Genomic DNA, 25,627 nt, shown 5'->3' on the forward strand with positions numbered 1-25,627 from the left:
ACCTGAGTCTCCTGCATTGCAGGCAGATTCTTTACCATCTGAACCACCAGGGAAGCCATGGAGGACTTTTTTTTTATACTGGAGAATAGTTGATTAACAATGGTGTGTTAGTTTCAGGTATATAGCAGAGTGCTTCAGTTATACATATAGATGTATCTATTCTCTTTCAAATTCTTTTCCCATTTACGTTATTAGAGAATACTGAGCAGAGTTCCCTGTGCTGTACAGTAGGTCCTTCTTGGCTATTTATTTTCAGTATAGTAATGTGTGCATGTCAATCCCAAACTCCCAATGTATCCCTCTCCTTCACCCTTTCCCCCAGTAATCATAAATTTGTTTTCTAAGACTGTGAGTCTGTTTTGTGTTTTGTAAATAAGTTCATTTGTATCACTGTTTTTTAGATTCTACATATAAGCAAAACCATATATTTGTCTTTCTCTGTCTGACTTACTATGGAGCTTTTTAAGAAAGTAACCTTCAATCAAAATCTGGGACCTCAATCCAAAACCAAAATCAATGTACATAGAATTATAGATGAGCTAAATTTCTCCAGGTATGTATGCCTTTGAAGGGACCAAGGTAGTAGATGAGCTCAGGTATGCTGACCCTGAATCATGTGTGGTGGGTGACCCAGGAGGGGAAGATGGAAAATGTGATCCCGATTCTTGGAGAAGACGTGAGTAAGGAAAGAAGTGGAAGAGCGAAATGGCTCAGAGGACCTGACTCACGAGTCATGTGAATCACAAAGTGGGAACAGATCTTCGGGAAAATTCTGACTGGTCTCTGGAGGGGGCAAATGAGTTCTACAGACTGAAAGGAGAACTTTTAAAAAAAATCAACTTGAATGAGATGTAATTTACACATCTTTTAAAAGATTCACCTCTTTGAAATTTTTCGTTTTCATCTTGAGATAACTGTATATTCACACACAGTTATAAGAAATAATACAAAAAGATTCCACAAACTATTTACCTAAGCTGGTAGCCGAGTGAAGTCATAGTAAAATATCAAAATATTATTTTATAAAATATGGTGTGTATTTTATATATTAGTATATAGTGTACAAATATAAGAAGATGTATTAAAAATATATATATAGTATACTATCACAAAAAGATATTGACATTGATACAGTGGAAAAGAAGAGCATTTCCATCACAAGGATCCCTCATGCAGCCCTTATAATCACACACCTCTTTCACCCCCCACTTTCCCACCCTCCACCATTAGTCCTTGGTAACCACTAATCTTTTCTCCATTTCTATAGGCTTGTCATTTTAGAAACAATATTTAAATGAAATCATACATTGTGTGACCTTTTGTGGTAGGACTTTTTTTTTCAGTTAGCATGATTCCCTGGAAATGCATCCAAGTTGTTGTATCAGTATTTCATTCTTTTTTATTGCTGAGTATTATTCCATGATATGGATGACCACAGTTTGCTTAGCCAGTCCCCTGATGGAGGACAGAATGTACTAATTTTAAGTTTTTGATGAGTTTTGACAAATTGAAATACCCACAGAATCGTTGCTGGAATCAGTAAATAGGACAATTAGCCGGGAGAAAAGAAAATATACATTCACACATAAACTACATGAACACTTGTAGCAGTTTAATTCATAATAGCTAAAAACCCTGGTGGCTTAGACAGTAAAGAGTCTGCCTGTGGTGTCAGAGACCTGGGTTCAATCCCAGTGTCGGAAAGATCCCCTGGAGAAGGAAATGGCAACTTACTCCAGTACTCTTGCCTGGAGAATCCCATGGACAGAGGAGCCTTGCAGGCTACAGTCCATGGGGTCACAGAGTCGGACACGACTGAGTAACTTCACTTCACTTTCTTTCAAAGACTAGAAAAAGTCCAAATGACCAACCACAGATGAATAAAAATGAATAAATAATGATGTATCTGTACAATGCCATACTACTCAGTAGTAAAAAGAAATGAACTACTGGTATAAATGTCACACATAGTGAAAAAAGACAAGACATAAAAGAGCATATGCTCTACGATTTCTTTTATATGGATTTCTAGGACAGGTAAAACTAATCCAACTGTCAGAGAGCAGATAGTGATTGCTCAGGGCTGGGTGAATGTGGGGAGAGACTGACTGCAAAGGGGCATGAGAAAGCTTTTCGTGGTTAGAGAATGTTTTAAACCCTCAACCTGGAGAGAACCTATTGCTCAGAATAAAAAGACTTCCCTTTCACAGAAGTGAAGAAACTGATGAAAAAAAAAAAAAAACTTGTTTGTGGAGGCTAGGAAAAGAGTAAGGTAGGAACAGAGGCCTAAAGAATCAAGGTATGGATGAATAATGAACCCTAAAGGTGAAAACAGAGGAAATTTGGGGAAAAAGCTTAACAAGGCTTCAAATTGTAGAAAGCTGGTTGGAGCATTGTAACACCAGGATGTGAGCTTCATCTATTTATTGTCAAGTTTGTAATATGCAAATTTCCCCTCCCTAGCTTGTGGTCTTTACACAGCTGTGTGTGCTATTTTTCTTTGGGTCCTGTAGGAGAATTTAGCCCAGGACACACAGAAGTATTGGGACAGCAAGTGTGATCTTTGAAAGAAATAATTCTCTGATTCCATTAATTGGTTATGACATGAAATTACCTCTAATAGCAGAAAGCAAACAAAGAACAGTTTCTTTGCTTTTCTTGGGTCTGGTCTCTCTCATGATGAAGTACATTGTGATATTTTCCACCAATGTCCTTCTGGAAGCCCTCTCTATTCCTCCGAAAAACTTGTAGTGCTGATGTAGTAAATGGCACGTGCTGTGCTGTGCTTAGTCACTCAGTCGTGTCCAACTCTTTGCGACTGCATGGACTGTAGCCCACCAGGCTCCTCTGTCCATGGGGATTCTCCAGGCAAGAATACTGGAATGGGTTGCCATGCCCTCCTCCAAGGGATCTTCCCAACCCAGGGATTGAACCCAGGTCTTCGGAATTGCAGGCAGATTCTTTACCATCTGAGTCACCGGGGAAGCCCAACAATACTGGAGTGGGTACCCTATCCCTTCTCCAGGGGATCTTCCCAACCCAGGAATAGAACTGGAGTCTCCTGCATTGCAGGCAGATTCTTTACCAGCTTAGCTACCAGGGGAGCCCAGTAAATGGCATACTCAGATGGAAATAAGTCCTTTTATCACATTATATGTGCCAAATCCCTTCTACCCTTGAAGGAGACAGTACTTACCTGGGTTGTAGGGAGAGAAACTGGAGCAAAAATGATGGGACACTGGAAGTGTGAATTGAGTCTGAAAGAGAAAAAAAGAAGAGAGGTTCAAATCTAGGTTAGAGTAGGGATAAACATCCATTCCAGGGAGACTGGAGGTGAAAGAGAAGTGAGCTACAGTTACTGGAATTCAGAACTGGGGAAACAAAGTAAAAGAAACAGGAAGCAAGCTGGAATTAAATTGGAATTGGGGAGAATTATCTGCAGATGCTAAAACTACTGGGTAAAAAAAATGGTTCTGGAATAGGATATTTGTACAATGTAAAGTGTCCTCTCATAAATTTCTTATTAATTGTAAAGGGAGAAAAGTACTTTTTCACTGGCTCAATCTAGTTGGTGGTGACAACCTTCTCAAGAGTGACACAGACTGACAATGCATATGTGGATGTGATGCGGTGCCAACTACCCATGTCACCCATGAAGTGTTCATGCCAAAAATGTTTAATTTGAAGGTCATCACACCTAACTCCTCCAGAAGCACAGAGAATAGAGGGATAAATAAAATGACGCCAGAGGCAACAGGCAAATCCAGAGTGTTTGCTATTCTATAAGAGGATTTGCCTGGGCCCCACAGATTATTAGTAACACTAATTAGTAATAGTAGTAGATAGAAGGGCGCATTTCACCTCTTAATATAATACTGTAGGTTCTAGTTAGAGTTAATTGACAGTTATAACTCAGATGACTAAAGAAGAAACTCCTAATAAATCTTTAGATCCAGTGCTTAATAAGAAAAAAATCAGAGGTTAAGACCAGGGTCTCACAGAAACAGAATCACAGACTTAGAGAACAAGCTTATGGTTGCTGGGGTGTTGTGAGGGGAAGGATGGGGGCAAGGGATAGTTAGGGGGTTTGGAATTGACCTGTACATACTGCGATATTTAAAATGAATAGCCAACAAGGACCTATTATACAGTACATGGAACTCTGCTCAATGTTATGTGGCAGCCTGGATGGGGAGCAATTTGGAGGAGAATGGATACAAATATATACATGATTGAGTCCCTTCGCTGTTCACCTGAAACTATCACAGCATTGTTAATTGGCTATATCCCAATACATAAGGAATAAAACCAATACATAAGCTTAAAAAATTTTAGAAGAAGAAGCACATAAAGGAGAAGGCCTCTCAGTGACCGGTCTGAGAAGGTAGAAGGTATTAGTCAACTCAACATAAGAGTTAATGTAGTAAGAAATTGAAATAGAGGAAAGAGACAGAGAACTTATTTTAAAACATGTTGTCTGATTTTTAAAACGTGTAGGCTCTCTGAGTTTCTTTCACTGAAGACAATACTCTTAGGTCTCCAAAAAAAATAAAATAGTAGTCTTAAGATAGGAATTTTTTGGAGATGTACAAATGTTAAAATTCATATCCATTACAGAATGAAATAGCCCTGCAAAACTGAACTTTTTAACAATCATTTTTTTTAAACAACGATTAATGTTGTTAATCAACTACAGTCCAATACAAAATAAAAAATTTTTTTAATAATTTTTTTAAAAAAAGACCAGAGTCTCACAATGGTGCATTTATACTAAACAATTGCATTTAACTAAACAATTACATATGTATAGTTTTTATTCAACATGAGTTAAGTCATTTTTAATTTGTCCTTTTGTTGTCCTTATAGAGTCTCACATAAAATAAATGGCTGTTCAGATATTCTTGTAGCTTTTTACTAGTACTTGGTAGACCCCAGTTCATTTCAGTCTTCAGGGAGAGCACCTTATAGGAGAATTCTGTTAATTCAGTGGAACCAGCCCAAGTATTCTGCACCAGCTGGTCAACACAGGTAAATCTAAATCCCTGATGGGTTTTGATAAAATAACCCAGGACAGATCCCTTCAAAAAATATAATTCTGTTCCCCACATTTTATTTTGAAAAATCTCAAGCATACAGAATATTCAAAAAACTATTTTAATAAATATATCTTTGTACCCTCCTTGTAGGTTCAAGAATTGTTAACATTTTGCCCAACTTCATTATATATTTATATTAAAACATTCTCCTCCATAAAGCCCAATATCAGTTTTACACCCAAGAAAGTAAAAAAAAAAAGTTATCTACTATCCAGTGACTCAATTTCCAAGTTGTCTCAATAATATATTTAATAGCTTTCCTCAGTGAATCAGGATCTAATCAAAACTTACTTATTGTATTATTTATGTGGATTGTTGTTCAGTCACTAAGTCATGTCTGACTCTTTGCAACTCCATGCACTGCAGCATGCCAGGCTCCCCTGTCCTTCACTATCTCCCGGAGTTTGCTCAAACTCATGTCCATTGAGTCAGTAATGCCATCCAACCATCTCATCCTCTGTCACTCCTTTCTCCTCATGCCTTCAATCTTTCACTGCATCAAGGTCTTTTCTAATGAGTCAGTTCTTTGCATCAGGTGGCCAAAGTATTGGAGTTTCAGCTTCAGCATCAGTCCTTCCAATGAAGATTCAGGGTTGATCTCCTTAAGGATAGACTGGTTTGATCTCCTGGCAGTCCAAGGGACTTTCAAGAGTCTTCTCTAGTCTTTATGTGTGATAAAGAGGTCAATCATACCTCTTTATCTCTTGTAGTTTTGAACGATCTCTTTATTTTTTCCTTACTGTTTTTTCTGCTTTCTTTTCAAAATTGTCATGACATTGACATTTTGCAGAGTCCAGGTAAGCTCCCCTGTGCATGAGGAGTTGGAAAGCTTGACTGTATTGGGGCCCGAGAGCATGGGGAATTGAGCACCAGGGCTTTGGAAACCATAGCAAGCAAGATCTCCATGTGGGCTCAGAGTGAGCTTCAAGACCAGCAGCCCTGTCTGCCCTCAACACAAAGGCTCCAACATGAAGATGCTACAGACCAAAAAACTCGCTGGGGTCACCCATAAACATTTTCATCCACTCATGATCATAGAGGGGTGATAGACGTGTACGATCAACTGAGACTGGATCTCTAGCCAATTTGGTAAGTGGATGCTAAGTTGAAGCATAGTGATTTAGAAAATTAAGGGAGGTCTGGATTGAAGAACGGAGCCTGAGCACTTGGGTTTTCTCACCTTTGTCCAAAATTCCCATTGAAATAACAGTAAAGGTATACAAAAGGTGATCAATAGGAAACCACAGGGAGAACAGAAAGGGGGACCAGTAGCCAGAGCATTGATGAAATTATGTAGTATGGCAAGTAGACTGGATATTTATGATGATCTATCAGAGTGCAGACAGCTAATATTGGGAAGAGACTCAGGGGGAAAGGGGATACAAAGACACAGACACAGATCTGTCCAGCAGACTCCATATTAGCTTAGAGGCTGCAGGCACTGGGAGCAAGAATGGACTTCGGAGCAATAATCAAGGAGTTTAATCAAGCAATAATCAAGGACTGGGTACAGAACAGCTGGGTCAGTGGGTTCCATCTACATTTAGAGGGTGACTAGCAGCAATACTTTTTGCATGCATGCTAAGTTGCTTCAGTAGTGTCCAGCTCTTTGCGATCCTGTGGACTGCAGCCTGCCAAGTTCCTCTGTCCATGAGATTCTTCAAGCAAGAATGCTGGAGTGGATTGCCATGCCCTCCTCCAGGAGATCTCCCCAACCCAGGGTTCGAACCTGTGTCTCTGATGTCTCCTGCATTGGCCGGTGGGTTCTTTATCACTAGTGCCACCTGGGAAGTTGCTGTCTGAAGAAACTAAAAGATTTGCCTGAAAATACCATTCATGTTCACAGATATAAATATTAGGGAATATAAACCGATAATCTATGATCACTAGACTATCAAAGAAAATCATCAGTCCCAGAGACAAGAACCAACGTGAACAAACAAAAAATAAACCTCAAATTAACAGATGATTCTGGAAACAGAGAATTTAAAAACAAAACAAATCAGTTTTTAATTAAAATCCCAGAAGAGAGTTAAAGAGACATGTCCTTAAAAAAGAAATTGACTGCTGTGCAAAAAGGAACAATCAGAAATACCAAAAGGCAAGACGAAGTGAAGTGAAGTGAAAGTCGCTCAGTTGTGTTCGACTCTTTGCGACCCCATGGACTATACAGTCTATGGAGTTCTCCAGGCAAGAATACCAGAGTTGGTAGCCTTTCCCTTCTCTAGGGGATCTTCCCAACCCAGGGATCAAACCCAGGTCCCCCTCATTGCAGGGCGATTCTCTACCAGCTGAGCCACAAGGGAAGCCCAAAATGCATGATGGCTAATGCTAAAAGCATTCACTAAAAGGGTCAGAGGATAAAGTCAGGAATCTTCTAGAAAAGCACAGAGCAAAAAAAAAGGAAGAATGGTAGGAGATAAGGGGATGTGATGTAGAAGATCCAACAGGATTTAGATAGAACTTCCAGAAAAGAGAATACAAAAAATGAGATGAAAATGAAGAAAATACAGAAAGAAATTTCCCGAGATTGAAGAGAGACAAGCCTTTCTTTTGAAAGGCTTATGTAGTGCCAAGAGAGAATGGTGATAAATACCTACACCCATTTGCATCCTGACAACAGTTCAGCATGTCAAGGATAAAGACAAGATTCTAAATGCTTGTAGAAATGAAAACACACATACACATGGGCACATACACAGACACATGAAGTAACCCACAAAAGAGAAAGATCATTTTGACCTCTCACTTTGTATCAGCTGGCAGACAGGAAGCCATGTTTTTTTAGTGTTCTGACGGCTACCAGTCTTCCAATCAAATGTACCTGCAAATAAGATATCCTCATTCTGACTTAGTTCACTCTGTATGATCGACTCTTGGTCCATCTGTGTCCCTACAAATGATCCAACTTCGTTCCCTTCTATGGCTGAGTACGACTTCCCTGGTGGCTCAGCAGTAAAGAATCCACCTGCCAAGCAGGAGTTGCAGGAGACTTGGGTTCGATCTGTGGGTCAGGAAGATCCCCTGGAGTAAGAATTAGCAATCCACTCCAGTATTCTCACTTGGAAAATTCCGTGGACAGAGGAGACTTGCAGACTACAAACTATAGGCTATAGGGGCTGCTAAGTGGCTGAGCATACACACACTATTCCATTGTATTTATGTACTACATGTTTTTTTACCCATTAATCTGTACAATTTAGAAAAATGGTACAGATGAACCTATTTGCAGGGCAGGAATAGAGAGGCAGATGCAGAGAACAGACATGGGGACATGGAGGTGGGAGGTGGGGAGAGTGGGGAGGTGGGATAAATTGGGAAATTGGGATTGACATATGTCCACTACCACGTGTAAGACAGATAGCTAGTAGGACCCTGCTGTATAGCACAGGGAGCTTAGCTTGGTGCTCTATGATGACCTAGAGGGGTGGGATGGGAGTTGAGGGGGTGGGAGGGAAGATCAAGAAGTGGAGAGGTATATATATATACATATAGCTGATTCACTTTATCATACAGAAACTAAAACAACATTGTAAAGCAAATATATATCAATAAATAAAAAATTTTAAAACGTTAAAAAAGATATTGTCATACATGAAGATTCTCAGAAATGTTCATCTTCCATTCATGCTTTCTAAAAAATCAATTTTCTTACATAATTCAGTGAAAAAAATCTTACAAGGCAGAAGTCAAGGTATTCAAGAAACACGGGACAGAACTAAAGGGTAATGAAAAGAAATCCTGGGAATACAGTGAGGGAGTCAATGACGTTGGGATGGAAAATCTGAAGGCTTTGTGGAGAATGTCTTCAAGAGTAAAGTGGATTCCCCTTGTAAGGGTATGGAAGACTTTAATATGTTTTGGCAATTTCAAGACTCCAAGGAGGGAAAACCACAAAGTCATGATGCCTCCATGAAGTAAATGAAAATATACCCAAATTGTGGGAAACTGACAGAATCCAGAAGAGAGAATCTGTTCAGTCTTTTACTCCTGACACATTACTCTTCAGGAGTGACTGGCTTAATGACATAAGATTATATTCCTTGTCTTTAGGTACAGTCATACTATTTGGTTCTGCCATGCATAATAATATATAAGTTCAACGTTTGGTTGCACGGAGGCAGTAAGGCAAAAGCAAATCCTTGTTAATGGGCTTCTACAGCTGGGATGAATGACCATCTGTTCTACGTGCCCTCAGCTTCCTTTGTTATCATTTCTGCTTCTCCACTTCTTCCTAGCCTCTCAGTTTTGGTGACTTAGGCTTCATCCTCTCTATCTTTGGTTTACTGCAATAATTTCCTATCTGTTCTTCCCTGTGCCTTTTGGTGTCCCCTTTAATCCTTTCTCTATTTGGTAGGATGAACCATCAATATAAAAAACCAGTCATCACAGACTCTTTCTTAAAATATTTCACTTGGAAAACAAATCAAAAACCCTCAAACAAAAAACTTTTCAGTGCCTTCCCATTAACCTTAATAATGCCAAGGCCTTCCAAATTTTAGATTTTGCCCTCTGCTCTTGGATTCAGTTTTGATATTCTCACACTTTAACCAAACCGACTTTTTAAAGGTCAAAAGCACTAGAACATCTATAGACCTTTGTACAAACTGCTCTTCTTGATCTAGAACCCCTCCCCATTACCCAGCTCACAGACCCCTCCCCATCCTGGCTAACACCTACTCACTCACCCTTTGGGTTTCAGCTCTAGCAGAGTTTCCTGAGGAGGGTTTACAGATGATGGTAGCATCCCTGCCCTGCTATGGTACTGCAGCCTTCCGTTACTATATCCTCCTACTCTAGTCTCTCTTTTAAACTAGGTTGAAAGTGCCAGGAGGGGGACCCCCATGATTCTCATGCCCACCACTGTAGCCTCCCTTCTTCTCACAGTGGCTGTCATTGAAGGCATTCAGCACACATTGAATAAATGGATGATAGAGAGAAAGAAGGCTCTGCACACACACCTCCCTGTGACTCTGTTTGTCCCAGGGCTGACCCCAGTGGCTCTGGACTGCAGGTGCCTGCCTGCTCCACAGACCTTGTTATCTCTGGTACAGCAGCTTCCTGGAGCTGAGGTCATTCTCTCTACCCCCAGAGCTGTTTCAAGACTGGAGTCAAGCCAACATAAGCCTGATTCTAAGACAGGAAAAGAGAACAGATTCTTCAAGTTATAGATCAAGGAAGTTGAGGCTGATTTGAGGGAGAATTCTGAAGCAAATTATGAAATGTATTATTAAATGCACAGGACCCATTTGCAGTCCAATAAGTGTTTTTAAAAAATGAATTAGAAATGTATATTTGTAAATGCTTAGGAAGGAAAGAGTTGATCAACATGAGTCATCATTGATTAAAAATATAACAGGCCATTTTTGCAGTTGGGGTTTTCATGGTGACATTTGAGTACTCATCCCTCTTATCTTGGAGTTCTGTAAGCACAACAGAGAATAAAGAGGTGGGAAACACACGATAGAGTTATTAAATCAAGGTATTTCACCCAAATATCTCTTTATCCTTCAACAGTGCAAAGCTGTCCTGTAAGCATGGTTGTGGGAGGCAGTTTAGACTTGAGGCTTCAGTGAATTTTGTTCTTTAGCTAGCCCTCTCTTCCATGCTTCCTTTTCTCCTAGCTATCTTGAGACTGAGGTGGGTGGTCCTGCAGAGGAGATCTTGAGTCCACTTCCCTACCCGCAGGCTGCCCCATCTGCAGAGAGTCTAGCCCTGCCCTGGTGGAATTCCTGCAGGTACTAGTGATGGGCTGCACTTGGATTCTGATCCTTATTATCAAGTGGCCCCTCTCTCTACCACAGCATGACCTGAGATTGAATGATCCAGGCTCTGACCAGGAGCTAAAATAAATCAGAGTTATTCATACTAGCCCTTTCCCTCCCCTATGGATACAAACTGATAGGTGGGAAACGGGAGATGTTGCTCTTTATCTGCTGATTGGAGGGCTGTTCTAGATAATAATAGCTAAGCTAACAATTAGTGAATGCTTGTACGTGCCAAGCCCTGCTTTAAGAGCTTTACTGTGTTAACTCATTTAATCCTTACTCAAGCCTCCCAGGTAGGTATAGTTTTAGTCCATGAGTTAAGTCACTTGCATAGGGTAATGCAGCTAGTAAATGTCAATGCTGGAATTTATGTCCAACAACCAAGTCCAGAGATAGCGCCCTTCCACATGATACCACCACAATGCCCTCCCTGCACAGAGTGCCTGCTGCAGACCACCAGCTAGCCCAGGGTGAAGGTGGATTTCTCTAAGGCATTTGACACATCTAAGATGTTTTTATGAATACAATAGAAAAATAAGGCTTGGCAATTGTACAGTTAAGAGGGTTATTATTAGTAACTGAATGAACCAGATAACCCAAAGAATGCTGATCCCCACAATGGCAGAGGGAGTTTGTTAATAGGGTGTCACCCAGAACCTTAGCATTCTATCTGACCTGCAGACATGGAGAGACATTGGACTCCTGAATCAAATCCAAAGAGACTTAGAGATGGTGGACCAGGGACTTTGGTTTCTAAGACTAACCTTGTAAGCACGGACATTGCCTAATGGTAACACAGCAAAGAATTTTCAGTCTTCCCCTTGCACTGGATGAATCTGAAAAATAATTGCCAAGAGCTTAGGCTAGATCAGTTCAGTTCAGTTGCTCAGTTGTGTCCGACTCTTTGTGACCCCATAGACTGCAGCACGCCAGGCTTCCCTGTCCATCACCATCTCCCGGAGTTTATTCAAACTCATGTCCATTGAGTTGGTGATGCCATCCAACCATTTCATCCTCTGTCATCCCCTTCTCCTCCTGCATTCAATTTTTCCCAGCATCAGGATCTTTTCCAATGAGTCAGCTCTTCGAATCAGGTGGCCAAAGTATTGGAGTTTGAGCTTCAGCATCAGTCCTTCCAATGAATATTCAGGACTGATTTCCTTTAGGATGGACTGGTTGGATCTCCTTGCAGTCCAAGGGACTCTCAAGAGTCTTCCCCAACACCACAGTTCATAAACTGCTTTTAATGGCTAGTTAGTTCATTTATATGACAATTAACTTTTTAAAAAGACAGAGACCGGTGTCCTTTACAAAAAGGTGTAAGAGATTTGAAGCCCTATCAGCTGAAAAGGAGTTAGATAGATGAAAATGTTTAATCCTCAGAAGAGAAAGTGTAGGTAGAATTCTAGGGTTATCTTCAAAGATCTGAAAGTTTATCTCCCTAGGAAGGGTGTGACTTACTCCCTGTTAACTGCAGAGGGCAGAGCTGGGACCAAAGGTTACAAGGAGGTAGAGTTGTCTAATTGCTGTGAAAAGTTTCCTGTCTACCCTTGGAATAATTAAGACAGCTAACATGTACGGAATGTTCATGATGTCTGCATTAAAGGTCTTTATGTGCCTGAGCTAGAAAGTTGTGAATCAAATTCATACTTATTATTATAAGCATCTCATCATCATTAGTAAAGGCTCCATTTACTGACTGCTTATTAAATTACCTCATTTGATAGTTGCCCTGTTGACTGTTATTACTGTATCATTACTGTTATACAGATGGGGAAATAAAGAAGTGAAATTACTTTCCTGGAATCATCCTGCTTTAAGTTATTGGTTTATAATGATCTGTACCCAAGTATTCATGCTCCTGATACTAACTCCTGGGGTTATGCATATAATAAGGAGTCAGATCAGAGTGGTTCACTAGAAATATAATGTGAGCCACTAATGAGAACCATGTGTATAATCTTATTTCTTCTAGTAGTTGCATTTAAAATGTAAAAAGAAACCAGTTCAATTATTTTAAATTAGTATATATAGTTCTTGCCTGGAGAATCCCAGGAATGGCAGAGCCTGATGGGCTGCCGTCTATGGGGTCGCACAGAGTTGGACACGATTGAAGCAACTTAGCAGCAGCAGTGTATATAGTATACATTTATATCTTAACCCAATAATTAACCCAACTGAATCATCATATCTCAACTATCATCATTTGTTGGAATGATGTAACCAACATTAAAATTATTAACCAGCTATTTTATCTTCTATTTTCACATGAAGTCTAGTATCTATTTTACATTTACAGAACATCTTAGCACTAGCCATGTTTCAAGCATTCAATAGCTGCTTGGAGCTCTTGGCTGCTAATGGATAGTTATTATTCAGTCGCTAAGATGTGTTCGACTGTTTGTGACCCCATGAACTGTAGCACACCAGGCTTCCCCGTTCTTCACTCTCTCCCAGAGTTTGCTCAAATTCATGTCCATTGAGTCTGTGATGTTATCTAACCATCTCATCCTCTGCCACCCCTGTCTCCTCTTGCCCTCAATCTTTCCCAGCATCAGGGTATTTTCCAATGAGTTGGTTCTTCGCATCAGGTGGCCAAAGTATTGGGAGTTTCAGCTTCAGCATCAGTCTTTCCAATGAATAATTAGGGTCAATTTTATTTAGCATTGATTGGTTTGACCTCCTTGCAGTCCAAGGGACTCTCAAGAGTCTTTTCTAGCACCACATTTCGAAAGAATCAATTCTTTGGCAGTCAGCCTTCTTTATGGTCCAGCTCTCACATCTGGACATGACTATTGTGAATAGGTTTTGACTATATGGACCTTTGTCAGCAAAGTTATGTCTTTGCTTTCTAATACAGTCTAAGTTTGTCATAGCTTTCCTTCCAAGGAGCAAGCATCTTTGAATTTCATGGCTGCAGTCAGTACAGGGTTAAAATTTAAATCTCCTTTGGGGCCTAGGGGGTGGGGTGGGTGGGACTAAAATCTAAAAGGTATCTTTGTTTACATTCTAATGCCTCCCTGTCCCAATTTATCTCCTTTGCCAGTTTGCAGGGAATGCATAGCAATTGTCATTGCCTTCTCTAGTAGAGCCAGCATAGATACTTCAGAATTTGGAGAGGACAGGTGTTTCTCCTGCAACCTTCCAACAACTGTCATCTCCCTCCTGGCAGCTACTCAGTTAACGTGCTTAATTTGTGCTTTGAAAAGGACTAAAGTAGGTTGTATGAATCAAATAATGTATCTTACATATCAAATTGGGATAGAACGTCTTGCTTTATGCAAAGTTAGGCAAAATTAGGGAGTCCTTGGCTTAATTGATGAGAAATAAATCCCGTGGTCCGTAAGCGCACAGGTGACTGTGAGGAGGAGGAAACTTTCTCTCGTTATTTTTGTCGCGCTGTCCAAGAGTCCAGGCAGAACGTCAAAACAAACACATCAGCCTCTTCAAGTAGCTTTAAAACGGCCCACCGAAGTTTCCCCTCAAAATCCCAAACCAACTGCCAAAATTGAAAGCTTGTAAAAAAAAAAAAATGCCACGCACTCCTGGCCTCCCGGAGGTGGCGCTATGAGGGTGACGGAGTTAATTAGTGCCTGCAAAACGCCGCTTGTGAGCTCATCCGAGAAGTCATGCTCTGCACACATATTATTTATAGCAGAACTGAGGCGTGCACAGTGTTTGACATTTTCGTTTCTTTAAGTAGGGGGACTTCAAAAAGTCGTGGACACCCCCATCCCCCCCAGGCGAGGTGCGGTGGGCAGGCAGCAGGGCGCCGGCTGGAGGCGAACGCGCCAACGACGCGCGTCCCGGCGCAGGTGCCGGGGGCGCCGGCGGCCACTCCGCAGCGTCCGCTCTGTAGGAGAGTTCGCGGCTAATCTCGGGATGCCTTGCAGATGCAAAATGTGTCTCTGGCCAGCAGGAGGAAGGAAGAGGAAGTGAGAGCAGCGGCAGCCGGCGGCGCAGCAGCCGGCCGACCCGGACTGTAAGTGCGTGTGCTCGGACGAGCGAGAGCGGGCGAGGATGGGCACGGGATAGATAGAGGCAGAGCCACGCACACCGCCGGGGCCCCCGAGCTGGGCGACAGACCCTCCGGCTCCCCTTCCACGGTCGCGGGGTCGCCAGAGCTCTGGTCGCTGGGAACCCTCGCCGCCGCCGTCCTGCGACCCCGGGCAGGTTCGTAAAGTTTCCTGGGCTGGCGCGGCGCCCTGACTCGCTGACCTCAGCGCGGCCCGGGAGGGACCTGGGGCTGGGGCGAGGAGGAGGCGTCCTGCTCCGGGGACTCTGGGCGCCGCGGAGACTTTTGTTTCCTTTCTGGGGGCGCCGCGGCGCAGGCGGGGTGGCCGCCGGCTCGGCGGGGTGAAGGCTGCGGGCGCGCCCGGGCACTCCGCAGTTGGGGAAGTCAAGGCAGAGGGGGAGGCGGCAGGGGGAATGGGAGCCGAGGGAGGGGCGCCGAGGAGGGGGCGCAGGGCTCGTGACCAGGGAGCCAGCCGAGATGTTTCGGCCAGGGCCGGCTGCAGGGGGTCGACCTGGGGTTGCGCTGCTGGCGCCGGGGGACTGGGGACTAGGGACAGGGAGAGTGGGATTGGGGGCTTGGGCACCACAGAGGGTGCGCGGGAGAAAGGACTGGAAACGAGGACTCCCGGCTTTTCTCAGGCGCTCGAAGATGGGAGGGAATCCCCCGGCGAGCGCGCTCCTGGCAGGGGGCGGTGATGGGCTATAGGGGTGGAGGGCCCGGAGGGACGCGAAGGGGAGGCAGGGACAGCTGGGAGCCCCGGACGACTGTTAGTAAATACCCGCCTCTCGGGGACACTCAGAAGTCCCGGCTGGGACCCGGAAAGGAGGTGGGGGGATTCGATGGGTGATCCTGGCATCGGGGGGAGCGGGAGGCGCACCGGGCGAGCCTTCAGGGAAGGGAGGTAGCCGAGCTCCTGGGGCCCTGGAATCCGAAGCAGAGCGGGGCGGCTGAGATCGCAAGAGTAGCTTTGAGGAAGAGGAAATACAGAACTCAGCCGGCCGTGGGGTGCGCGCGTGTGTTTGGGGTTGGGAAGTCCGTGTGCTGCCGCGGGCGCGCGCGAGGGCGGCGAGCGTGTGTGTGTGTGTGTGTGTGTGTGTATGTGTGTGTGCGCGTGCGCGAGGGCGGCGAGCGTGTGTGTGTGTGTGTGTGTGTGTGTGTGTGTGTGTGTGTGTGTGTGTGTGTGTGTGTGTGTGTGTGTGTGTGTGTGTGTGTGTGTGTGTGTGTGTGTGTGTGTGTGTGTGTGTGTGTGTGTGTGTGTGTGTGTGTGTGTGTGTGTGTGTGTGTGTGTGTGTGTGTGTGTGTGTGTGTGTGTGTGTGTGTGTGTGTGTGTGTGTGTGTGTGTGTGTGTGTGTGAGAGAGAGAGAGAGAGAGAGAGACCGAGAGGCCGAGAGGGGCTCTGGAGCCGTGGAGTCCTCGCCGCCGAGTGACCCTCTGCCGCCTAGGTGCTGTTTGAAATTGACTGGTCCGGACAAGGGTTGTTGACGGTGGGACCTGCGTTGACCTAAAGCCAAGCGCTTGGCCCCCGGTAGTGACCCGGCTCTGTGGGCCTCTGGACAGCTCCGGAGCCTCGCAGGGCGTAGTCTGTGATGCCCAGTGCCCCCAAATTGGGCCTGCTAACATCACTGGCCTTAAATGATGCGACCTTAGATCGTTATATTTAAGATTTCAGAGAATCTGTGACAAGGGTTTCTCCACCCTTGAGACAGGCCGCGGCGCTCCCCACGTAGGGCTGCCAGTGACTTGGGGGTGAATTTTCGAGTTGTTCTTTTTTTGGTCTATAAAATAAAAGTAATTAATGACCAGCATTTATCTATCAACTCTTTGAGGATAACTTTGGGAACTAGAGGGGCCTAACACCGCTCAGGTTCACTTTCAGATCCAAAAGATGTCAGTGGCCATTACCATCAGCCTCCTCCGATCATGGTTTTCCATAGTATCTCAGCTCCATACCTACTGCCCAAGGTTGTTTCAAAGTTTATGGTTCCCCAGTTTGTGAGTTTGAAGGTCAGATCCCCTGCTGTCGAGTGGTGGACATTTTTTTTTCTTTGTAGCTGCCTTTCTGCACCTGCTCTTTACTGTGGTAGGTTTCCTATCTCTCAAGGGCTGTGGTTAAATGTGCACATATATTGCTTTCTTACTATGGCTTATGACTTGGTTTTATTTGTTTTTAATTAGATGGACTGTATATCCTCTCAGAAAATCTGAGGGAATGACCTTGAGTGTTCAGACTCTGCAGGAGGGAAGGGAACTGTGAAGAAGCTGGGTAGGTGTCAGGGAGGGGCAGGCTGGGAGGCTGGCCCACACCTGAGATGGTGGAATTTGGACCTGGAGCAGACACGTCTACCCCTTCTTCTGTCTCATCTCTTCGCCCTTCTTGACTGCAGCAACTCTGATTGCCTCATATTCTTCTTTTCCACCAAGTACTCTCCCCAGGGTCTTTGCACATATTATTCCTTTTTCACAAGGAACTTTCCCCCACACGTCCAGATGGCTCACTCTGATGCTTCCTTCAGGTCAGTTGTCAGTTTATAGGAGGGCTTCCCTGACTACCTTAAAATAGCAACCAGCCACTCCCTGGTCCTTCTAAGTCTCTCAGTTTTCCCTCTTAACATTTATTACCCTCTGGCTTTATATATTCGTTTGTTTGTCTGCTTATTGTCTATCTTGACCATTAGAATGGAAGTTCCACAAGGGCAGAAACCTTGTCTTATTTAGAGGGCCAGAACCTGGACTGATTCCTGCCTAGAAGGGGCTCAATAAGTACTTGTTGACTGACTAAGATGGGCCTTTATGGGAGAGGCTCACAAGGGAAATATGCCAAGAAAATACTACAGCATCAGGGACAAGTAAGAAAAGGCTTTTGCCTTTTCTCCTCTGTTGTCTCCCCATGTTCAGCCGCACCTCTTGCAGATCCCTTTCTGCCTTGAGTAAACTCCTCCCTTTAGAATTTCAGCCTGAAGAAAGAAACTGAGAAATGATTCCTTGGGACAGTGAACAACCAGTACAGTTTATTAATAACACATAACTGCTTTAGATATGGTATCTGTTTCATCACTCTCCTTGGAGAATGTCTCCTTAAAGTGTGTGTTACTTTAGCCAAAGGAAGACTCCCCTGGGAAGAAGGGTATTACTGTGAGTAGAGTGAAGTCAGAGACAGCCACTGTATGCCACTCCACTCCCCCAGCAGATGGGAGTGAAGGAAAGGAGGAGAGGGAATAAAGGAGGAAGGAGAGGAAGACAGAACGGAGCTAGGTAGCAGATGCTGGGGAGAAGAGAGATGAGAAAAGCCCAAGAGAAGAAAAGTGAAAGAGAGGAAATGGGACAGGGGCTTCTACAGTGCTGTTAACAAATCATACATATTTATTAAATCAAGATAAGACAACATTTGAGTGTTTTAAAGTAATGAATACACCCCTTCGGGTGCTAGGTGTGAATGGGTGGGGATAAAGGTAGAGGAAGGGAAAGCTTTGAAGCCCTTGCAGAGAGGATGTGGCTGGAGGTGTGCCAAGGGGCTCTGAACACACACTTTGCTGACATTATCATCTTTCTTAACACTGTAGGTTTAGAGGTAATCATTCCTATGGAGGACATATCCTGTCTGGATCTAAGACAATGGGTACCCTTAAGGTTTGTAACTGAAGCCTGCAACCACTTTTTAATGCCTAAAACCATCCAAGTGGATCATTTGATTTTTAAGACATCACAAAGCCTCTATACATCACAAAGCCTCAAGTGTTTGCTGCTAATTACTCAACTCCATTTCTGCTTCTTCTAGTTAACTAGGGTTTTTAAAGCTTAGGGTTGAATGGATCATAACGTCAATTTCTTAGGTCCAGACCAGCAGTTGAAAACATGAAACAGAAGAGAGTACAATGGAAAATAGTGTTTTACAAAACAGACACCAAATCTAAATGCCAAATGTATTACTTAATATGAGTCGTGTTGAAAAAAGTCTGTTTTAATAATTTTGGGGGTGCTAGGCATATACATTTTAAACCATTTGCCAAGGATAGTGATGAAAGTGTTCACGGGGTCATACTTTAAGAAACACTTAGCACCCTCCCTCATTACAAAATGCTATTAATCTCCTGCAAGAGATGCTGTTTCCCAGTGTTGAATCAGATGCAATAAAAGCATCAGCCATTGACTCAGCCTTTAAAATACTGCTGTTCATAGAACTCAATGGTCTATTAGGCCCCAAGAATGCCATTTTGACAAAGCTGGAGATCCAAGTGTATGGTTTTCACTTTAGTGATGTGGAAGGGCAGTAGATTATATGTAATATCTTTTTAACTTAGCATAAAATGAGTGAAAATACTCTTTTCTGGCTGAGTTTTAGTTTAGAGCTTATGAGGTCTTTAAGCTTTTGAGGTCTTTGGAACTTACTCCACTGAACTTTTTCTTTCATATTCTACACCTCACAGTTCTCAAATGCATGATTTTAATTACTTTCCGATGTTTGCAAAGACACAAGTAATCTTGTCTGGTGGCTGCCACACTGCTGTTATACACAATTAGATTAAGCTTCTTAGCTGACCGGGGCTTGAAACTGGCCAACCAAAAAAAAGAAAAAGGCTGAGAACTTCAGCACCGTTCAAAACATCAGGATTTTGAAGACCAGTCATCCAGGGAAGAGAGTGTGGCTCCCATGAAATGTGTGTGGCCTATGAAAGCCTTTGAATATGCCTAGTGCAGCACTTTCAGATACAGCAAAGCCAGCCTGAAAGCACAGTGTACACACTGGTTGCAGTTTTTGGATCCCTGGATAATTCAGGTTGTCTGAGTGTCAACAATTGGGACTTATGTTTAATAGCCAGAACTGAAGACCTCAGATCACTCTTATGATCCATGATTAATTTAACTTGTGACTTAGCACTATGATTTCTGAGCTTTTTTAAGATAAGTGCAGGTCAGTTTGAGCAGAATTTTGTCACCAGCCTAAGGTGGGGTGAACAGCCAAGTATCCGGTAGGAATCTGTGTGGGAGAGGGAATGCTAGATCATCAAACAGTATTAACCACGGCAACAACCTGGCCTACTACTGAGTAGAGACATTAGTCACATGTATAAATAGAAGGAGATGATGAGTCTCAGTCAGTGTTCTAGGCCCCCACAAACACTGATTTCCAGAATCTGAGCAAGATTATTATTGGAACCTTAATTTTAGGAGTTGAGGCTACAGTTTTGGCTATTTTAGTTCTAACAGTTAATGCAGGGAACATAACTTTCCTCAGAGGAAAACACTGGCAAGCGTACTACTTGTTGGGCTCCTGGACTGCCATGGGTTGGGTGGGTTATACTTGCTGGATGAGGAGCAGAGGTTAGAGGGTGGAAGGAGTGAGTAAACCCTGACTGAGCATTGCCCCAGTGGCCTTGGAGTCACAGGATTCATGCAACATCTTCCTCCTTGTGCCGGCAGCTGACATGCTTCCTCCAGGAATGCTGTTTTGGAGACGGTGGGGAAGAACTGGTATAGTGTTCTTATCCGTTTTATAGAAGTGGCTTGGAGAAATGAAATGTCACTGTTGTGCTTGGAGAGTAGATCTGAGCCGACATCTGCCTTTTCTGACTCTTTATGCTGCTGTTTCTTTCACATGCCCCATGACTCTTATGTTGACCGCTTATTCTTCTTTTTGGTTCTCTTGGACTAGCCTAGTCTGAGGCCAGGACCCCCATGTCAAGCTATGCCGCAGCCCATCCAGGGTACCCTTCACTCCTATATGCTAGTAGAAATGCCCTGGGTTCTGATGGATGTGCCCCGGTTGCCATGGCACCTAGGGATGCGTCTGTCATCACTGAGGCCAAGATTTTCAGTGCCTTACTTTGTATATCCCACTCCAGAGCTGACCTCTTTAGTCCTGGGAGTCAGTGATCCTGCTCTCAGGGAGAGCATACCCATCACCTAAGCTCATGATATTGAAGCATATAAGGTAGAATGAAATTCATTAATCAAAAATGAGACTGAGGTTTGCCAAGGAGGATAGACACATATTCTTTAACCAACAGTTTTTTCTCTTTGTGGATGTCATGATGAAATCAAAAGCGTGGAACTACTTGATGGTGGTGGTGATGGGGACCAATTTGGAGGAAGGAATACATTTAAAGTATCTTCCAGCTAGTCATACTTTTTTTGCTACTTCTTCTGCTCCATATACTAATACCAACCAAGGGAACCAGAGACTAGAGTCTTTAGCCAGGATGGTTTCTCCCTTGGGTGATGCTGAGACTGCAAATTTTCCTTTTCTTCCTGCAGGCTGTTGCCAATTCTGTGTTGATCCTTTATGTCAGGCAGTCTCAACCTCGCACTGTTGACCCTTGAGGCAGGATAATCGTTTGTTGTGGGCGGTGTCTTGTGACTCTTAGGATGTTTACTAGCTTCTCTGGCCTCTACCACCAGATGCCAGGAGCAGCACACCGGTGTGATAACCAAATATGTCTCCAGACATTATCAGTTGCCAGTACTTTTCCCATAGTTAGAACCACTGTTTGGTTTTCTTGCATGAGTTAGTCTAACTCTGTGCTATCCGACAGGCTAGACTTTTGACAGCAGTTATAAGTGCCCCAGTTTTCTATTCACTGGTGATTCCTTTGCCCTAAGGTGGCTTTTTCACATGTGGGTGGTCTCACCCTTTATGTTCATTTATTTCCTCTAGTTCTCCAAGTTTCGCTCTAGCTTCCTCTCCTAAAATTGCAGTTGTCTTCCTAACCCAAATTGCTTTCACATCAGTTTCATGTGTGTTTCTTCCTGGCACCCTCTGGTTGAAAAAAACTGTACCTAGTGATTTTATGTCTCCGTTTCCTCACAAGGTCTTGAATTCTGGCTCATGGTTACTGCGTTAGCTATATCTTCCACATAATGGGAATAAAATCAATGAAACAGGAAGGTGGTCGCAGAACTCAGCTGGGCTTGTTCATAGGTCTCTGTCATGAGATTAAAGAACTGTCTTTGTGGGGATGAGTTAAGAGGGTGAAATGACTCCTCTGCTAGTAAAATACACCTTGGCTAGTTGGGTAGTGATAGATACTAATGGTCCATTAGGGTGACCAGGACATTGCTTTAAGATGCTGCTAGACCTGGAGTCCTTTTCCACTCTGTCCATTAGATCCCTGTCCTAATCTTGCCACATTTATTTTCTTATGTAATTATCTGTCAACCTTTTATTTACTTTCACTGTTGTGCTGCTAGAGCAGGGCAGCATCTAGTGGCTTAGGTGGTGTAGAGATATTGCCAGCTTATGTACTAGCTGTATCTCCCTGAGGCAGCCGCCTTCTTATAAGTCACAGCCCTATAGCCAACCTCCACCCTTCCTTCCGCCCTTTGTGCTTTTTTTTTTTTTAGTTTGAGATTGCATTTAGAAAGCCAGTGTTTTGTGCTCTGGGGTTCTGTGGCTGAGCAGTCCTGGATGAGCTATGTTTTCCAGGCTGCTACACACAATTACCCTTAATTTTGAAGCGTAATGCATTTCAAAATAATTTTTTTCCCCCTGTTTTCAGGCTCTTTTATCCAAATGCAGAGCCACAGCTGGCTTTGCCCTTGGCCCCCAGAAGGCATGTGGCTTGGGAGGTGGAGCCAGTGGAGGGACTTTGGTTAGATTGCGTATTTTTGGCTGAGTGAAGAGAGAATTCCAATAACACTCAGTAAGGCCTCACCACTGCCCCACCCCATCATTTTCAGAGCATTTTTATAGTGAACCATGTGCCCTCGTTATTCCAACCATGCGCCGTTCTGTAGGAAGTGGCCAAGTATTCAGACATTTAGATTTGGGGGATAGGACTGATCCTTTCATACACTAAATAGTAAATGTTCATTGTGTATGTATGTATGTGTCTGTGTGTGTGTGTGTCTTTGTCACACACACACTCATACACACACACACACATATATCCATGTAGCTCTCCTAATATTGAAAGGTCTTTAGGAACAAAGAAACTATTCTATCACCTGCTAAATCCTGTTTTCTCCAGTGCTTATCACTTTTATTTTTATAGCAAGTCAGTATAAATCACATTAAATCAAAACTTTTATCAAGGAGTGTATGTTTCCATCATCCTTAAACTACTTATTTTACTGCCAAGTAGTGACTTCAATAGAACTGCTTTCTCAATTACTGCCTGTTCTTGGAGGATTTGGAGAAACATTTGCCTGGACTAAGATAAGAGAAGCACAATAAAAGTTTATTTATTTATTGTAGTATATATTTTTAAACGGGCTTCCCTGGTGGCTCAGTGGTAAAGAATCTTCCTGCCAATGCAAGAGATGTGGTTCAATCCCTGGGTGGGGAAGATTCCCTTGAGAAGGAAATGGCAAACTCACTCCAGTATTCTTGCTTGGGAGATCCCATGGACAGAGGAGCCTGGCAGGCTATTAGAGTCCATGGGGTCACAAAAGAGTCATACACGACTTAGTGACTAAAACAATAGTGAGAATGTTTTAAATATGTGCCTTATACTTAAATATGCATATGAATATTTTTAAGTTGAAATATGATTGGGCTTATAGCACGCTTCATAATACTTCATTCATTCATTCATTCAACAGCTATTTTGATAGCATTTTATGTCATGCAATTAAGACTCCTGCTGGTCCTTATAAGACCCACTTCAGATGAGCAGTTTGGTGAGGGGAGCTGTCGAGGAAACAAATTCATTAATAGATAGTCATAATAGAGTGTGACAAATGTATGTTTAGAGTGTGTGTAGATCACAGAAGAAAGAGTTCACAATGAAATGACTTTGAGAATGTTCTGGAAAGCTGAATGTTAAAAGGAAGAACTGGTTAAGTCTGGGAAATACAGCAATCAGGGTAGTGGGGAGAAAATTTGAGAGAGGCCTTGTGTCAACTCTTCTGGGAGCTGGGCATTTGGATTGAGTAGAAAAGAATGCTAAAGGATTTTAGGCAAGAAAAAGAAACAATTGGAATTCCATAAGGAACGTTAAGTCCCAAGGCCACATGGAAGATAGATTAGATGGTACAGTAGGAGGGAAGTGCCAAGGAAAGATGGAAGCTGTAAGCCACTTCCTTCTAGGCCAACCTGAGGAAACACACAGTCTTGGTCAAATGAGTAAATAAAGCTTCCTGTGTAAATGCAACTCCATTTTCAAGTCTGAGGAGCAGGCCAATCCTCTTCCTTTAAAGAGACAACTTTCAGAGGGCCAACGCTTCCTGCTCCCCAAGCTGGATTCAAGCGAGAAGGAAAGGATATTGGCGTTGATGAAAATAAAAGATTTGGTGACTGAATGGATTTGGGAAAAAGGGGAAATAGAGGTTTAAATCTAAATAAATATGTGTTCGTTGAGGGTTCTTTTCTCAGCCTCAGATTTTACACCTTTCAAATGGGCATAAGTCCCTACCTCTTAGAGTTGCTGAGGTAACTAAACATAATAATGATTGTAAAGTAAGATACCCCAAAAGTACTGGGTTGGGTTGGATTTGCTATGATTGTTGATGTTGTTAGTACTGATGCAGTAGTTTTGATTCAAGTTTTTTATTCAAATATTTTGCTGAAATCATTTAAAGACATACATTTATTACTTTATCTTCTTTAAGTAGCTTGGGGAATTCCTCCTAAAATCTTGACTTGACTGTTAGGTTGATTTACATCTTTTCTTCAGGAACACAGGAGAAATAGACTGCAGGTTAGAGAAAATTACCATTGACTGTGAATTAAAAAAACTGACATAATGAATAATGTTAGCAACATGGGGCCCTCAAATAAAATGGATCTCTATCCCCCATTCATTGACAACTAACCTGGAATTTTACTGTCTTATTATTATTTTACTTTGGGTAGAGATAATTGAGGTTGCTAATTGGAGGTCTTTCCCTTTCCTTGAATTCAGCCTTCCTGAGGCTGTTTGTTCTTATCCTGTGTGGATGGGAGCCCGTGAGAAACCCCCAGTTTGTGGAGCAATAGTGGAGGAGTATTTGGCAGAAATTTCATTCAGTTGAACTGGGTTTCTTAAGATTATGCTGCATGTTAAGGACTTAGCTCAATGGTTCTGTCAGGCGAGTGTATGCTCCTCGGTTCTGGCTCATCACAACAAAGATTTGGAGTGACGGACCTTAGAGCCCTCGGTGGGTCACGGCTCTCGGGTCTTGGACAGACTGTTATAGCTCTCAGGTCTCGAACAGACCGTGCTATAGCTCTTAGACGAATCAGTCTTACAGCTCAGTATTACAGCTCTTTTATTTAGATAACAGCAGGAAAATCCATCCTCGAAGCATGAGGGCATGCCGACCGTCGACCCAAAGACACGAAGAGAAGAACACCTGAGCGCGCGGGAGAGAGTGAGCGAGAACGCTTTGGCTCCTCTTTCTATGTTTTTCACTTCTCCCTGGGCCTGCCCTATGCAAATTGGGCTTAGCCAGGAGTGCTGTTCTACCTGAAGTTCTCACTCTGGTCCTTGGACCTTCCTTTGACCATCCTTTGTTCCATTTTCGTGGGCTCTTCCCTTCCTTGTCTTTTAGCCACCGCCATTTTGGATTCTTATTTCCTATTCTAACTACCTAACAGTTTCAATAATGCTTTGTAACTGTCCCTTTCTAAGTCATTTGGAACTTCCGATGAGTAGGGGATGGTTGAAATGTTCACTGGCAGGCGAGTGGTAAGGAAGTATTCATTTTTCTTCTATAATTTGAGCCTATAAATCAGCTTAGAAAATATTCTGGATATAAACAATAGGAAAATAAAACTAGGATGTCTACAATCCTGAGTGTACAGCTGCAGTATAGCTCTGTCATCCCAGCGT

General features: G+C 43.1%; 1 protein-coding gene and 1 long non-coding RNA gene across 6 annotated transcripts in view; one reads left to right on the plus strand and one right to left on the minus strand.

Moving 5' to 3' along the window:
* LOC145523608 (uncharacterized) overlaps positions 1–15,834 on the minus strand; it is an 85,224-nt gene extending 69,390 nt beyond the window's left edge. The window contains exons 1-3 of the long non-coding RNA XR_014066775.1: positions 14,113–15,834; positions 11,629–11,700; positions 3,197–3,257 (exon numbers count right to left, since the gene is read on the minus strand). This is a non-coding gene — a long non-coding RNA (uncharacterized LOC145523608). The remainder of the gene's footprint in view (positions 1–3,196; positions 3,258–11,628; positions 11,701–14,112) is intronic.
* The window catches only part of ELMO1 (engulfment and cell motility 1), a 583,742-nt gene continuing 572,928 nt past the window's right edge, over positions 14,814–25,627 (plus strand). For 3 of the 5 annotated variants that reach the window (XM_081534200.1, XM_081534196.1, XM_081534197.1), the window contains exon 1: positions 14,814–15,037. The gene's annotated coding sequence lies outside the window, so the exon portion shown is untranslated. The remainder of the gene's footprint in view (positions 15,038–25,627) is intronic. The other 2 variants (XM_081534201.1, XM_081534198.1) reach the window with 1 other exon arrangement.

Source organism: Giraffa tippelskirchi, chromosome 10 (assembly GCF_054371585.1).
Source record: "Giraffa tippelskirchi isolate mGirTip1 chromosome 10, T2T-mGirTip1v1.2.pri, whole genome shotgun sequence".
Lineage (NCBI taxonomy): Eukaryota > Metazoa > Chordata > Mammalia > Artiodactyla > Giraffidae > Giraffa > Giraffa tippelskirchi.